Below are 14,610 nucleotides of genomic sequence, written 5' to 3'. Positions count from 1 at the left end.
AAATATTCCACTGTCTAGATGTACTATAGTTTATTAATCCATTCACCTACTGTGACATCCTTAAAAGGATACAATACATATTATATCCTGGTTGGGGATACATTTACCTGAATTTAATCATGAGGAAACATCAAACAAACGCACAGTGGGAGACTTTCTCCTGTAATGGCAATGTTGTGAGAGATAAGGAAAGGCTGAGGAACTGTTCCAGTCTAAAGGAGGCTAAAGAGACCTGACAACTGCTAACATAAAAATAAAAAGGTCTTTCGAAGTGAGAGGCAAACAAACATTTATTTGAGATTAATAAGAACAGTTATTTGGGATGTACTGATTTAAGCAGAAGTCCCAATAATGTTCTGATTAGGAGACAAAGGCAATGGTGTTTATGAGAAAGGGAAGGGGAACAATTATATCAATAGAAGGAAGTCACTTCTATTGGTGCAGATAACATAGCACAGTGATGTTAATTCTAAATAATGTTTTTAATTTTCAGTCCAGTAGTCATCAGTCCAGTGGTCATAATAACTGCTTTCTTATTATCTTTGCAAACAGTTTTTTGGGAAACAAAGTTGCGTAGGCCCAGTCTAAAGGTTATTTCGCCCTGTTTTAACATTCTAAGATTTGAGACATAAGACGTGTAAGGCAGTTCTTGTGGTATGGCAGCTCTGGCTCCCTTTGAAAATGGCTCAATTTATTTTATTGTTTATATAAGTGAGTGCAAGTCCTGCTCCTGGACTGGACTCAGTACTGGAGGGGGAAAAAAACTGTAGGGACACTGAGATAATTGGCAACATTGGAATATGAACACTTGATTAGGAAGTACTATGTCTATGTTAAATTTGGTGAATTTGATAACTCTATTGTGGTTATGTAAGAGAAAATCCCTATTCTTAGGAAATACAACTGTGAAGAGTAAAGGGGCAGAGTGAAGAATAAAGATGTATGCAAGGTATTCTTTAATGGTTCAGGAAAAAAAAAACAATGAGAATTACTAAATAAATATGTCAACATGTTAAAAATTGTTGAACCTGGATTAAGGGTACACAGGAGTTCTTTGACTTATTCTTGCAAATATTCTGTAATTTTGAAATTATTTTCAACATAAAGAGTAATCACCATCACCACCATCATTGTAGTTGTTGTCGTCGTCGTCGTCGTCATCATCATCATCATCATCATCATCATCATCATCATCATCCCCAGGAGCAGACAGCTGCTGAGGGTAGAGCTGAGATTTAAACCCAGGCTGTTAGGGGATTCAGGGACTCTGCTGTCCCTCTTATCAGTTAGCGCCATCACTTCTGTTTTACAGAGGAGGTTGCTAAGGCCCAGAAAGGGAAGGGGATTTACACTTTCTCACAGCTTCAGTTGGTTGCAGCCTAAGAATCAGTCTCTTGGATTCCAGCCTGGTGAGCTTTCAATGCTCTCATGCACCTGTCCTGTTGATAGAGCTGAGTGTCCTGCCGTGAGAGAGGACCAGTATTTCTCTGGAATATCCTCTGGCCACTTGCTGAGCTGGTTTGATTTCAGAGGTAGGACTGTGCTGGCCTCACCTCTGGATCTAACAATGGGGACTGAGAAGGTTATGTTCAGTTAGCAGAGTAACCGGACCAGGCCTCGTGGATTAAGTTGTGCCCCTCTCTGTTCCACCATTGTCCACCTTGTTCAGTACCCCTTCTTCTTTTGGGAAAAATACCTTCTTTTGAGGGCACTATTCCTTTCTACTTTCTAACCACCTTGTGGTTCTGGTGAGTATTGTCAATCGCAATGCCCCACCCTCATGGCCACAGTTGATTGGTCTAGGGGTGGGCATGAGACTCAAAGTGGGCCAACCAGAGCCCTCTCATGAGATTCTCTGGACTGGATTTAAGGGAAGCAGGATGTAGGCTTTCTAGTGTGAAACTATCACGTGTGGGGCTCAGCAACTAATGGCAGCCACATTTTCCATCATGAAGAGAAAACTGGTCTGATACAATAAAGCTATGAGAAGCAGACAGGAGAGAAAGTGCCCCAGGCAGGGCCCAGCAATCTGTGAGGACCTGCCATTTCCATGCGTATATTCTATAAATAGAAGCATCTTTCAATAAATTGCTCTGATTTTGCAGCAGCCTGTTTGCTTTGGATTTCTATCACTTAAAACCAAAATAGACCAATACATTTGAGATCCTGACCACTAGCAATCCTGACCACAAGGCCCAAGCATGGAGGCTGTCAGAGTTCTGTTCCCCTTGAGCCAGCTACACTCTTGGCTCTGCTTGGATGGGGTGGGGACCATGGGAGTTGGCACCAAGGCCTCATCCCACTGGCAACGTCTGATTCCCAGGGAGGGTCATGGTTCTGACACTACAGATAGAACCATTTGTACTTACATCCCTACCTTACCTGCTGGGCCTCCTGGAATGTGGCTTTGCCCTATCCCTTTCAGGTCAGTGAAAGAGATCTCGTTTATTGGGTGTCAACAAAAAGAAACAAGGGGAAGGAGATTAAAATCATCAAGGCTCCTCTTTAAGGGTCTTGGTGGAAGGCAGAGAAGGAGTGGAAGTCTATGCCAAGATAAAAGGAGATTGGTCACAGTTCTACTTCTGCCTAAAATTTTAAGTGTGGTATAAATTACATGAAGTAAAGCAGATAGATCTTAAGAATATATTTCTACATACATACTCACTGTGTAACTACTACTCAGATCGAAATACAGAATATTTCTAGTGCCCAGGAAGACTGCTGTGTACCCCTTCTCAGTCAATATGCTGGCTATCCACCCACTCTATTCTGATCTACCTCTAACATCATATGGTAATTTTGCCTGTCCTTGAACTTCCTGTAATGGAATCACATAGTATGTGGTCTTTTGTGTCTGGCTTCTTTTTCACTCAACATAATATTGAGGATGCCTAATCTTTAATATTGGCCCCAACACTCTTGATATTCACAGTTACTTCTGTAATGGCTAACATTTGTCAAGTGCCAAGCACTGTTCCATGTGCTTATAGGTATATATAATTGACCCTTGAACAACCTGGCTTTGAACTGCATGGGTCCACTTACACATGGATTTTTTTTCAATAAATATAAAGTAGGCCCTCCATATTCCGAGGTTTTGCATCCATGGATTTCCAAATATGGAGTGAAAATACTGGTTTTGGTTCATGGTTGGGTGAATCCACAGATGCAGAGGGCCAACTATGTGCACTGTTCTATGCCATTTTATACACAGGACTTGAGTATTCATGGATTTGGGTATCTGCAGGGAGTCCTGAGACCAATCCCTCTTCGATACCAAGGGATAATAGTAATTATTTGGGGAGTCAAAACTTATATGTGGATTTTTGATTGCACAGGGGTCAGCACTCCAAATCCCCACATTGTTCAAGGGTCAACTCTATTCATTTACTCCTCACAGTGTATCTATGAGGTTAAGTACAAATAAGAGAACCAGAGCACAGAGAGGTGAAGAAACTTGCCCAAGACAGAGGTCCGAAGTGGCAGAATGAGGACTGAAAGGCAATCCATCTGTAGCCCATACTTTTATCTAAGAGGTAGGAGATCTCCTATGCATTTTAGGGCTGAGAGAGGCTAACTAGGTAAATCTAGGTCTTTGGAAGCTCAAATGGAGTAACAGAAATAAAAATGTGCTAAAAAATAAAGGGTTGTACAAATATAAGGCAGGGTCATGCGTCATTTAATATGAATAGGAATTTATTCATTTATTAATCTAATAAACATTTATAGGCATATCTCATTTTATGGCACTTTGCTTTATTGTGCTTCACAGATGTTGCACCCAAAAAATTACAATTTGCTCTATTGTGGTGGTCTGGAACCAAACCCACAGTATCTCCAAGATACGCTTGCATTGAGCACCTAAAGATACATGGAAGGTCAGTAGGTTCAGAATGACAGAAAGTCCTTGCACTATGGCGCTTACAGTCCAAAGAGGAAAGCAGATGTTTAAGGGGGAACTTACATGTATATTGGGCTAAGAAAGGGGAACCTCAAGATGCTTTGAGTGTTTGATGGGAAAAGCTGACCTTGTCTGTGCGGTCAGGGAAGGCCTCTCTGGGGAAATGACATTTCAGCTGAGACAGTAAAGTGTACAATTTGATGAGTTTCGACATACGGTTAGCAGAGTTGGAGAGGAAGGTGTATCAGGCACCAGAAATAGCAGAAGCAAAGGCCCTGAGGTGAGAGAGAGAAACTAGCTTAAGAATTAGAAATTCAAAGTCACTAGTACATATTTTGCTATACAACAATTACTTTGTCTTGCTTTCATGGAAATAAAATTCCCTATAACAGTTTCGGTGCTTACTTGCTCCAATGTCATGGTCACGACATGACAGTCTTTTTTGCTCACTCTAGACCTTAACCAGTTTTTACTAAATTTTAGTTTTGTGAAGCTACATTCTTTACTGGTTATACACATTAGAAAAGTTAAACACATACTGAGAGACACAAAAGTATTTGGAAATGTGATAAATTATTGCTGCAAAGGTATTGCGATACTTCAACAGAAGTTACACTAGATTTTACCAAACAACTTAAGGTTTTTAGTTCCTCTGCATTTATTTTCCATCAGCATTATCACTAATATTCATTAGTCAATTTCAACTGTAAATTTTTAAGTCGTTGCAGTTCATGTTCATTGTAATTCTTCAAATTACATGTCATCTAGTCCAGTGCTTTTCAAACTGTAATAGGCATATAAATTGCCTGTGGTCTATGTTAAAATAAGAACTTTGACTAAGGTCATCTGGAGCAGGGCTGAGATTCTACATTTTTAACAAGCTCACAGATGATGCTGATACTGCTGGTCCGGGGACCACTTTTTGAATAGTAAGGATCTAGATTAGACCAAAAAGGTCAGTTTTCTTTCAGTATTGTAAACTTTAATTTAATTTTTTAAAAAAACTTTAATTTTAAAAATGATGTCGCAAATTCCAATATAGGATAGAAATTTATTTTAAAATTTAGTTATAGATCATAGATGTGGGATTTGCAACTGAAATCTTTTCTAATATTTTCTATGTTGGAGAAGTTGAAACCAATGTCAAGAGGCTCTTCGACTTATTAATAAATAAATTTATTTTTTATGAATTACAGTTGACATATATTATATTAGTTTCAGGTGTACAACATAGTGATTCAATATTATTATACATTACAAAATGATCACCATGATAAATCTAGTTATATCCGTCACCATACAAAGTTATTATGATATTATTGACTATCTTCCCTATGCTGGACATTATATTCCCATACCCTATTTATTTTATAACTGGAAGTCTGTACCTCTTAATCCCCTTCACCTATTTCACCTGTCCCCCAACCCCATTCCTCTTTGGCAGCCACCAGTTTATTTTCTGTATCTATTAGTGTTTCTGTTTTATTTGTTCGTTTGTTTTGTTTTTTAGATTCCACATTTAAGTGAAATTATGCAGTATTTGTCTTTCTCTGTCTTATTTCACTTAGCATAATATCCTCTACGTCCATCCATATTGTTCCAAAGGGCAAGATTTCATTCTTTCTTATGGCTGAGTAATATTTCATTACATATATATTCAGCAACTTATTTTAAAATCAACAATTTATTTTTTGTAAGTATCATCATTTAGTTTTACTTCAAAGAATTTCTTACCCCTTTGAGGTTTCTGAGAGCATTATGTGCATCAAAATTTTTTTGTACATTGAATTTTCTGTATCATTTTGCTTAAATCATTAATTTTATTTAAAGCATCATGCCGAGTTAGTACTAAGCTAATAAATTTAGACATGAATATGTTTGAAAGTATAATTTTGGCTGGTATTTTAGAACTCAAGCTTTTTAATATCATAGAAAAGATCATTGCATACTGTTTGTAATTGAGTCTTTACTGACATAATAGTATAGACTCAATGTTCTCATCACAGTGGTTTCAAATCTATATTCAGTGTTTTCCAATACACCCAAATGTTTAACTGAAGCTGAAAAGCAGTCATATAGTTCTTGAAAGACATTTTTTAAATTCGATAATGTCAAAGGAAATTTTGATTGCATTGTTCACTATCAAGTTTAGAGAATGCTTAAAAAAAGAAAGAATGGTAGATAATTTTTTTGAAAGATCTTCTATTGCAGTGTTAAATTTTCCACATGTGCGCCGCTGTCATGTTTCTGGCTTAACAAATTATTTTTGTCAAATTCAGTAAGTATTTTATTAAAATTTTAAAACAGTCTCCAGTGTGACGAAAATCTCCCAAAATGTTCACATACAGAAGTATTTAAATTTAGAATTCTACAACTCTAATTATAATTATTATCTGTGCTACATACATACATTAAGTATTGAATTTAAAATAACGAAAAATATTTAGTACTTCTTTATCCAAAACATTTCTTTTATAGCACTTGCTAATATTTTAATAGGTGAGTTTTGTATTTAATTCCCTAAATAACACATAATAGTTTTTTGGTGTTGACATTTGTTTTCTACATAAATGTTCTGCCATGTTATCGAATTTTGCCACCTGAGTAATATACCAATTTTCACATTCTTAAAATTAATTGGGTGTCTGAATGCTAGATACTACCTCACCAAAAGTAGACTCATTTATATGTTTTCATATAAGAGCACACCAATATTGTTTTCCATTTTATATCGTCTCTGTTCTGTAGCAGTACCTTTCACTGTGTCCCATGTATCTCCGACGTTCTTTTCTGTGTTTACACTCACTCCTTTTCTCTTTCTGCACTTTAATCTGAATATTTTCTGCTGTCTGTCTTTCAGTTCACGAATCCTAGGTTCTGTTGTTTCTAATCTGCTATGAAACCCATTAAGTGAATTATTTTAACAACTTTACTGAGGTAGACGATACATTTAATAAACTTAGCACCTATTTAAAGTATACAATTTGATGAGTTTTGACATAATCAAGATTCAGATCATTCTCATCACCCTAAAAAGTTTCTTTGTATACTCTCATCTTTCCCTCCACATCTGGTCACAGGCAATCACTCATCTGCCGTCACTATAGACTAGTATGCATTTTATAGAATTTTATATAGAATTATAAAATATGTATTATTTTGTTTTCAGCTTCTATCAGTATAATTATTTGAGATTCATCCACAGTGTTGAGTGTTTTGGTAGTTTGTTCCTTTTAATTGCTGAGTAGTATTTCATTGTATGAATTTAACACATTTTGCTCATCCGGTTACCTATCGATTGGGTATTTGAGTTGTTTCCAATATTCTGATATTGTGAATAAACCTGCTATAAACATTTTTGTACAAGTCTTGGTGTAGATATATGTTTCATTTCTCTTGGGTAAACACTCATGTGATAGTCTTTTTTGAGGTGTCAACTTGGTTAGACTATAGTCCACAGTTATTCTATACTATCCAACACTACAACACAAATCTAAGTGTGACTATGAAGGCATTTTGTAGTTATGATTAAAGTCCATAATCAGTTGACTTTAAGGAAGATTATCCTAGATAATCTGGTTGGGCCTGATTCAATCAGTGGAAAGTAAAAGCAGAGTTGAAGCTCTTCTGAAAAAGAAATTCTGCCTTGAGACAGTAGTATCAGCCCTTGCCTGACAGTTCCAGCCTGTCCTTCCAATAGCCTGCCCTCTGAATTTCAAATTGGCTTAACCACCCCCAACTGCATAAATGAATTCCCTGAAATAAATCTCTTATTATTATATATCTTCTACTGGTTCTACTTCTGTTTGAACCCTGATTAACACAGATTTTGGTACTAGAAGTTGTCCAACAGGAAGAGAATCTTAAGGATGACTTTTCTAAATTGGTCCTCGGTTTTCTTGAATTGGTTTTCTAATCTGGTTAAATTTAAAGGCACTAATGACTCTATTTCCAGTAGTAAAGAGGGCACTGGTAGTCCATGGCATGATGAGACACTGGATATTCCTAATCAAATGACTATAGAAAGCAAGGTCCTGAATGACTATGTATTTGCTACCTCAGAATATTTTAGTTCAATTAAGGACTGTAATGAGATTAGTTGGTTGCTCCTAACTGCACTGAACAAAGTGGGGAACAAAAAGGATGAGCTCAATCTATGCACAGATGACCCAAAAGTTTCTATTTTGGCTTTGAAAGAAACACTTAGGGCCAAGATTTCTGAAAACCAAACCCTGAGCCTTATTCTGCCAAGTGGCTGATACAGATTCTATTTCAAGTTTTGGCAGGCCCCTACAGGTGAATCGCAGTGCAGACACTTAAGATTTTAGAGCAAAGCCCTGCCATCCTTTGCAGATAACTACTCTCCTTTTGAGAAACAGTTTTCGGCTTGTTACTGAGCCTTAGAAGACACTGAACTATTAACTACAGGCCATCAAGTTACCATATGACCCAAGCTACCCATCATTAACTGAATGTTGTCTAATCCACCAAGCTATAAAGTTGTGCAAGCACGGTAGCACTCCATTATCGATGAAATGGTATATATGAGATTGGGCTTGAATGGGCCCTGAAGGCATTAGTAAATTGTATAAGGAAGTGGCCCAAATGCCCATGACCCCTTCTCCTGTCACATTACCTGCTCTCTCTCAGCCCAAACCTATAATCTCATGAGGCATTCCCTATGACCAGTTGACTCGGGAAGAGAAAATCCAGTCTTGGTTAACAGACTGGTTTATGATGGTTCTACATAATAGGCAAGCACTTGGTGAAAATGGACTGTTGTAGCACTATTGCCCCTTTCCGGGATATCCTTGAAGAAGAAAAGTAAAGAAAAGCCACCCTGTTGGCAGAACTTCAAGCAGTTCACCTGGTTATTCATTTTGCCTGGAAGGAGGAATGGCTAGAAACTCTGCTGGTCTATAAGTCTTAATTCCTAAGAGAAGGATGCCTCCACCAGGAAACACGACAATGTTTCTGTTGAACTGGAAGTGAGACTATTACCTGGTCACCTTGGGCCTCTCCTGCCTTTGAAGCAACAGGCAAAGAAAGGAGTTTCTGTACTGGCTGGGGTAACTGATTCTGATTACCAAGGGGAAATTCGATCACTACTATACAGTGGGGATGTAGTAATAATAGTTTACTTCATAGCACAGTATTAAGTTACAGGATGTCAAAAGCAGAAAGGGAACATCACCTGAAGACTTCGCATCCTCTTTTGGATAAAGTGTTAAGAGTTTTTGGTTGTATGTAGGTTAGTTGTATCATGTTAGGTGGAAGTATGACGTTGTTGTCTTTATTTAGAGTGTAAATATATATAGTTAAGGAGATGTGTAGGAGTGGAATTACTGGGTCATGTCTTTTAATTTTAGCTATCCTAACGAGGATGTAGTACTATATCATTGTGGTTTTCACTTGCACATCTTTGGATGACTAAAGATATTGAGCATCTTTTTGTTATTTTTTGGTCATTTTTATGTCTTTGGTGAAGTGTTTACTAAAACTTTTGCCCACTGTTTTATTGGGTTGTTTTCCTATTATTCAGTTCTAAAAGTTCTTTATATATTCTGGATACAAGTCATTTGTCAGATATATTGTATTGCAAATTCCCCCTCCCATCTGTGTCTTGCCTTTTTATTTTCTTAATGATGTCTTTCAAAGAACAAAAGTTTTTAATTTTGATGAAGTTAAACTTATGAATCATTTCTTTTATGGTTCATGGTTTTCTTAGAAATCTTCACCTATTCCAAGGTCACAAAAAAGGTTTTCCATGTTTTCTTCTAGAAATTCACTTTTAGTTTTTAAGCTTATCATCCATTTTTAGTTACTTTCCTCAGGGGCCCCACCAGCCTCAAATCTAAGAGTCAAACTTGCCACCTCTCTGACCTTCACTCTTTATCCAATAGATTATCGAATTTGGCCCATTCTACTCTCTAAAAAGTACTCTTCTCTACCATTACCAGTTTACTTTTCTTTGACTGTGAAGTCTTAAATCCTTACCTCAATTATTGCCAATCTCTCCCCTCACATTCTCTCCATATTCAGTGGCCGTCCCCCGCCTCTTTCTGGCCATGCCAAGCTCTCAACTCTTAGACCTAGTTAATTTCTTCCAAGAGAGCCTTTGGGATTCCAACCTGAAAATCCTTGACTAAATCAATTTCTGCCCACCCATGCAGTTTCTCTTAGCACTACGTACCTCTTAGAAGAGATTTCGCTAATTGCAAATTTTAATTTTGTGTGATTTTCCCTTTAACGTTATCCTCCTCCACCAGGTCTATCCTCAAGAGTCCAGAGACTGTTTTATTCCCACATTGTACTCTCAACAACTTGAACAGGGCCTAGGACGTGGATGAAAGCCTAAGTACATATGTGATGAACGAATAGGTAAATCAGGAAAAAGGAATAGGGATAGGCTGATGGTTGCTTGTAGTCCCCTCAGTGGTAATACCAGACGCGAAATAATAACAGCCTCTGCCCTTTTCCCAGCAGCAGACGAAAACCTGTTAGATCTGAGCAGGAAGGCCTTTTGATTCAAAGTAGGGAGGAAAAGTGTGTGATCCCAAGCTGCGGCCAAAATTCGCTCAAACCTGCACTGCTTCAGGTCCTCGCTACCCAGAAAGTAGAGTGGGACAGAGGAGGTCGGTTCCTGGAGATTTCGCCAGAGGAGTCTATCTGCAGCAGTACAGCGCCAACTGCACCGGCTCAGCTCAGCTCAGCTGCCAGGCGACCGCGTGGGTGGGCGGGCGGGCTGGGGCGGGGCCGCGCCTTCGGAGCCTGTTCCCGCCCCCTGCGGCGTGCGCGCGCCCGCCGCGCCTCGCGCGTGCGCCGCCGGCCGGGGGCGGAGGTTGTGGGCGGTGGCGGCGGGCGCACGCGCTCTCTCCTCCTCCAGCCGGTTCGCGCTCCCGCGTAAGAGCTGAGGCGGCGGTGGCGGCTGCAGCGGCTGCTGCGGCGGCTGAGGAGTCGCGGGGGGAGGGCCGGGAGGGGGGTGGCTGGGGGGGATGGCCCGGGCCCAGCGGCCGCAGCTACAGGAGCCGGCACTTGAGCTCGAGCGACGGCGTTGGCGGAGACGCCGGCTGCTCCTCCCCTCTCCGCCGGTGAGTGAATGCCCGCGCCCCGGACTCTGGCTGCGGCCCCTCAAGGCCCCTCCGCCCCGGGTGGGGAGAGCAGTGAGGGGAGCGTGGCCCGGAGGCGTCGCCGACGTGGGCCAGGCCTCCCGCTCGCGGCCTGGCGTGGCTCGGACCGTCGGTCGCCCGATTCATGGCTGAAGCCTGGGGCGTAGGAATCGACCCCCAGCATCCCATCGGGCCTTTTTTCTTCCCGGCTGGTTCCACTGTCATTTTGACCCTGGGTTTTCCCCACCCCCTTCTCCTCGTCCCCTTCCCAGCTTCCCATTTCCAGGGCCGAGGGGAGGGAGGGGCGTGCGAGGAGTTGGGCCGAGGCCCGGGGTACTGTTTGGGAGCTGGCTCTGGTAGGGGTCCTATGATCCCTCGCTCGCTCTGGCGTCCCCAGAAGTTGGCCACTAGGGCTCAGCCATTGCCACCTGAAACCAGTTATGCACCTTTTGTTTTGATTTTGAACTTGTTTGAGGCGAGGAGGGAACCGGCTGTGCTGGGATCCGGGAGCATGGGTGGTGTAAGGTGGGCGTCTAGGCTGGCTGGGTTCGGTCTCAGAGTACCCTTTGTTAGCTCTTTTAGAAAGGGAGAATGAGCGCATCTTCCCTCAAAGACCAGAGATCTGTTTATAGCTTGCAAATCTCCCTTTTTTAGCCTAAGCAAACGTGTGTATGTAGTGTTGGTCCCCGGTTGGTTCGGTTCGTTCCTTAACAGCACTGATGGTGAGGATCTCCCAGGTGGATCTGCAGCAGAGTTTCTTGAATCAGCCAACTTGAGCTATTGGCTAATTCCCCCTCTTTTCTTTGGTGACACCTTCCACATTAGTCTTGGTAGATCCTAGCTCAATGCTTTTGCAGGTTGCCTTTCAACCTTACTTTTCATAGAGAAAAGGAAGATGAACACACATACTAATCCAAAATGGATGCTCTAAGTCTGACATACTCATCAGAGGTACCTGTGTCATAAGCATCTCTGGGAAAGATGTGAATTCCTAAATTAGCTAATTCTTAAAAATAAGACAAAACAAAACAAAACACATCCAGGTCTTAAAAAGCAGATAGCTACTTTAAAAGGAAACAAAACTTTGATTCGTTTATGCCATCTGACTAGTATGTTAAATTTGATTAGAATTAGGTTAACCAAATCTTTATCTCTGAAATACCTGTGTATAGAAATTGTTGCAAAGCCCAGAGGAAAAGGAAAGAACCTTATGAAAACGTTAATGCGTTAAGGACAAGATTACCCCAAGAGGTACATTTCTTTTCTCTACTTGTATATTAGATGCAAGTAGATGGTAGTTTTCCTAGTGTTATGTAAAAAATGTTGCTTATAGGTGGGATTTTAACTCAACAATACCTTGTCCTCTACCAACAGAGTTGGCTTGCATTTTTTTTTGAAATCACACACCCACTCTCTGGCTAGTGTAGAAAAGATTAAAAAGCTGCTTCTGGTCTGTGGGCGGTAACCTTTTAATTTCTAGAGTTTTCAGCTGCTTACAGAATAGATCGCTGATCAGCAGCATAGGAAAATTTTAAATATTAAAAATTCATTAGCACGTGATCTAGATCTGTTATCATTATGAGCATTTATTAAGATTTGGCATGGCGCGGGTGCTGTGTACTATGTATAGAAAATGAGATTTCTCAGAATATTTGCATCTTAAGATAAACAGAAGCAGTCAGCTGACAGAATGTTGCAGTAGTTGAGAGAATCTTTTTTGAGCACAAGAAAACCTGTATGGTTAGGTGAGGAAACTCAATGATTTGGGATTTGGACTAGTTGGTGACCACCATTGCTCTAAGCTGTTTTCTCCTTTCTCAAGTAGAATATTTCCCTTTTTCTACAGTTTTTATGCTTGTCTTAAAACCTTTCATGGCTGAGGACTTAAGTTTAAATTCCTCAGCATGGCGTTTATTGATCACTCATTAATTTATTTGTCAAATATTTTTTGAGTCCTTATTTTGTTCCAGAATTTGTTCTAAGTACTGGGCTACAGTAGGAACAAAACAGACAAGGTCCCTGCTTTCATTAAGCTTTATTCTGTGTGTGTGAGAATGAGGATAACAAACAAGCAAATAGGATAATTTCAGGTAATGCTAAAAATGAGTGATGAGCAAACTTTTTCTATAAAGTACCAGAAAGTAAATATTTATGGGCCATACAGTGTCTGTTGAGCTGCTCAGCTCTGGTGTTTTATGCAGAAGTGTCCATAGGCAGTACATAAACAAGCGTGTCTAATTAAACTTTGAACACTGAAATTTGAATTTCATATAATTTTCCCAACCACAGTATATTCTTTTTGATTTTTTTTCAACCATTTAAAAATGTAAAAACCATTCTTAGCTCATAGACCATACAAGAACATGAGGCAAGCCGGATTTGGCCTGTGGGCTGTAGTCTGACCCTTTGTAGAAAAAGTTTGCTGACTCCTGATACGAACTATGAAGAAAAAACAAGTCGATATAATGAGTGACTGGAAAGTGAATGAGGCGGCCTCTCTAAGGAGAAGATATTTGAATTGTGGTCTAAAAGGTGGAAGAACTTTCCTGGCAGATGGAACAGCAAAGTGCAAAGATCTGCAGGTGGAAATGAGCTGCTTCTGTGTTCCCCAGCATGAACTTCCCCACATGTCGTTCTTGCCTTCGAGTCATTTTTCATTGTGGTGTTCTTAACTAGGTTGTCCTGTCGAATTTTAAAAGTATACCGATTATAAAATCTAAGACTTGTAAGAGATCTTAACTTCTTACCCAGTTGCTCTCCTAAAATGTTCTCAGTGATTTTTCAGCCTCTGTTTGAACACCTTTGAAGACAGAAAATCCATTACTTTGAGGTAGCCTATGTCAATTTTAGATATCTCTAATTGTTAGAATGTTCTTCACGTAGTAGGATTCAACTTCTCTACCACTTTTCCCTGAAGCTGCTTGACAGTGCCCACGGAGTAAGCCTACAGTGGAGTTCATCCCCAGGATTCAGTTCTAAAGTTAGTACATGAGACAGATCACATAAGATGAAAACTATACTTGAAAACTCTTGACGTGCCTAACAAGGGTGGTGTGCGTGTGCGTGTTTTTGTATATGTAATCCTTATGCACTTTACAGAGGACCACTGAGCTTGACTAAAGGAAGGAGCAAGAGGAAATAAATTATTATGTAGATATGTAGGCCTTCAAACAATTTGGCTTTTTAAAACAGCTGTCAAATCCCTGTCAGAGAGTGAGGGATAGTAGAGAATTTCAATGTGTTCCTGCTTGCTTTCAGGGTTTATTTTACTGTATTTTTATATCAAGCCTCTATTGTGTTAATAAATGTTTATAGATGTGTTGTGAATATTGAGATAATATATATGGAAGTACCTGGCACATGATGATGAGTGGCCCTCAATGCAGGATTCAAATCTAAATTTTTGCTTTATTGGGCTCACATGCACACTGTCCTTTGAAAAGTTGTAGAGAACTGGGCCACCTGCTTCCTGTCTTCCCAAATTGGCATTTCCTGTTGTGGCTTTACTGAACAGCTGTCACTTTGTGTCCTTGAGTGTTGCTCACATTTTACCAGAGGTCAGCTAGTAAGTTAAATGGGTATATGATGTAACTCTTAGTT

At 39.9% G+C, this 14,610-nt stretch overlaps 1 protein-coding gene across 5 annotated transcripts in view; it reads left to right on the top strand.

Annotated features, from left to right (window-relative positions):
* The first annotated feature begins 10,786 nt into the window (after positions 1-10,786).
* TMCC1 (transmembrane and coiled-coil domain family 1) overlaps positions 10,787-14,610 on the top strand; it is a 185,180-nt gene continuing 181,356 nt past the window's right edge. For 4 of the 5 annotated variants that reach the window (XM_039886806.1, XM_039886809.1, XM_039886807.1 and 1 more), the window contains exon 1: positions 10,787-10,992. The gene's annotated coding sequence lies outside the window, so the exon portion shown is untranslated. The remainder of the gene's footprint in view (positions 10,993-14,610) is intronic. The other variant, XM_039886810.1, reaches the window with a different exon arrangement.

The sequence above is a fragment of the Pteropus medius genome, unplaced genomic scaffold, assembly GCF_902729225.1.
Source record: "Pteropus medius unplaced genomic scaffold, Ma_sr-lr_union100, whole genome shotgun sequence".
NCBI classification, from domain to species: domain Eukaryota; kingdom Metazoa; phylum Chordata; class Mammalia; order Chiroptera; family Pteropodidae; genus Pteropus; species Pteropus medius.
Note: the sequence above shows the minus strand (reverse complement) of the source record. Positions and strands in the feature narration are given on the sequence as shown.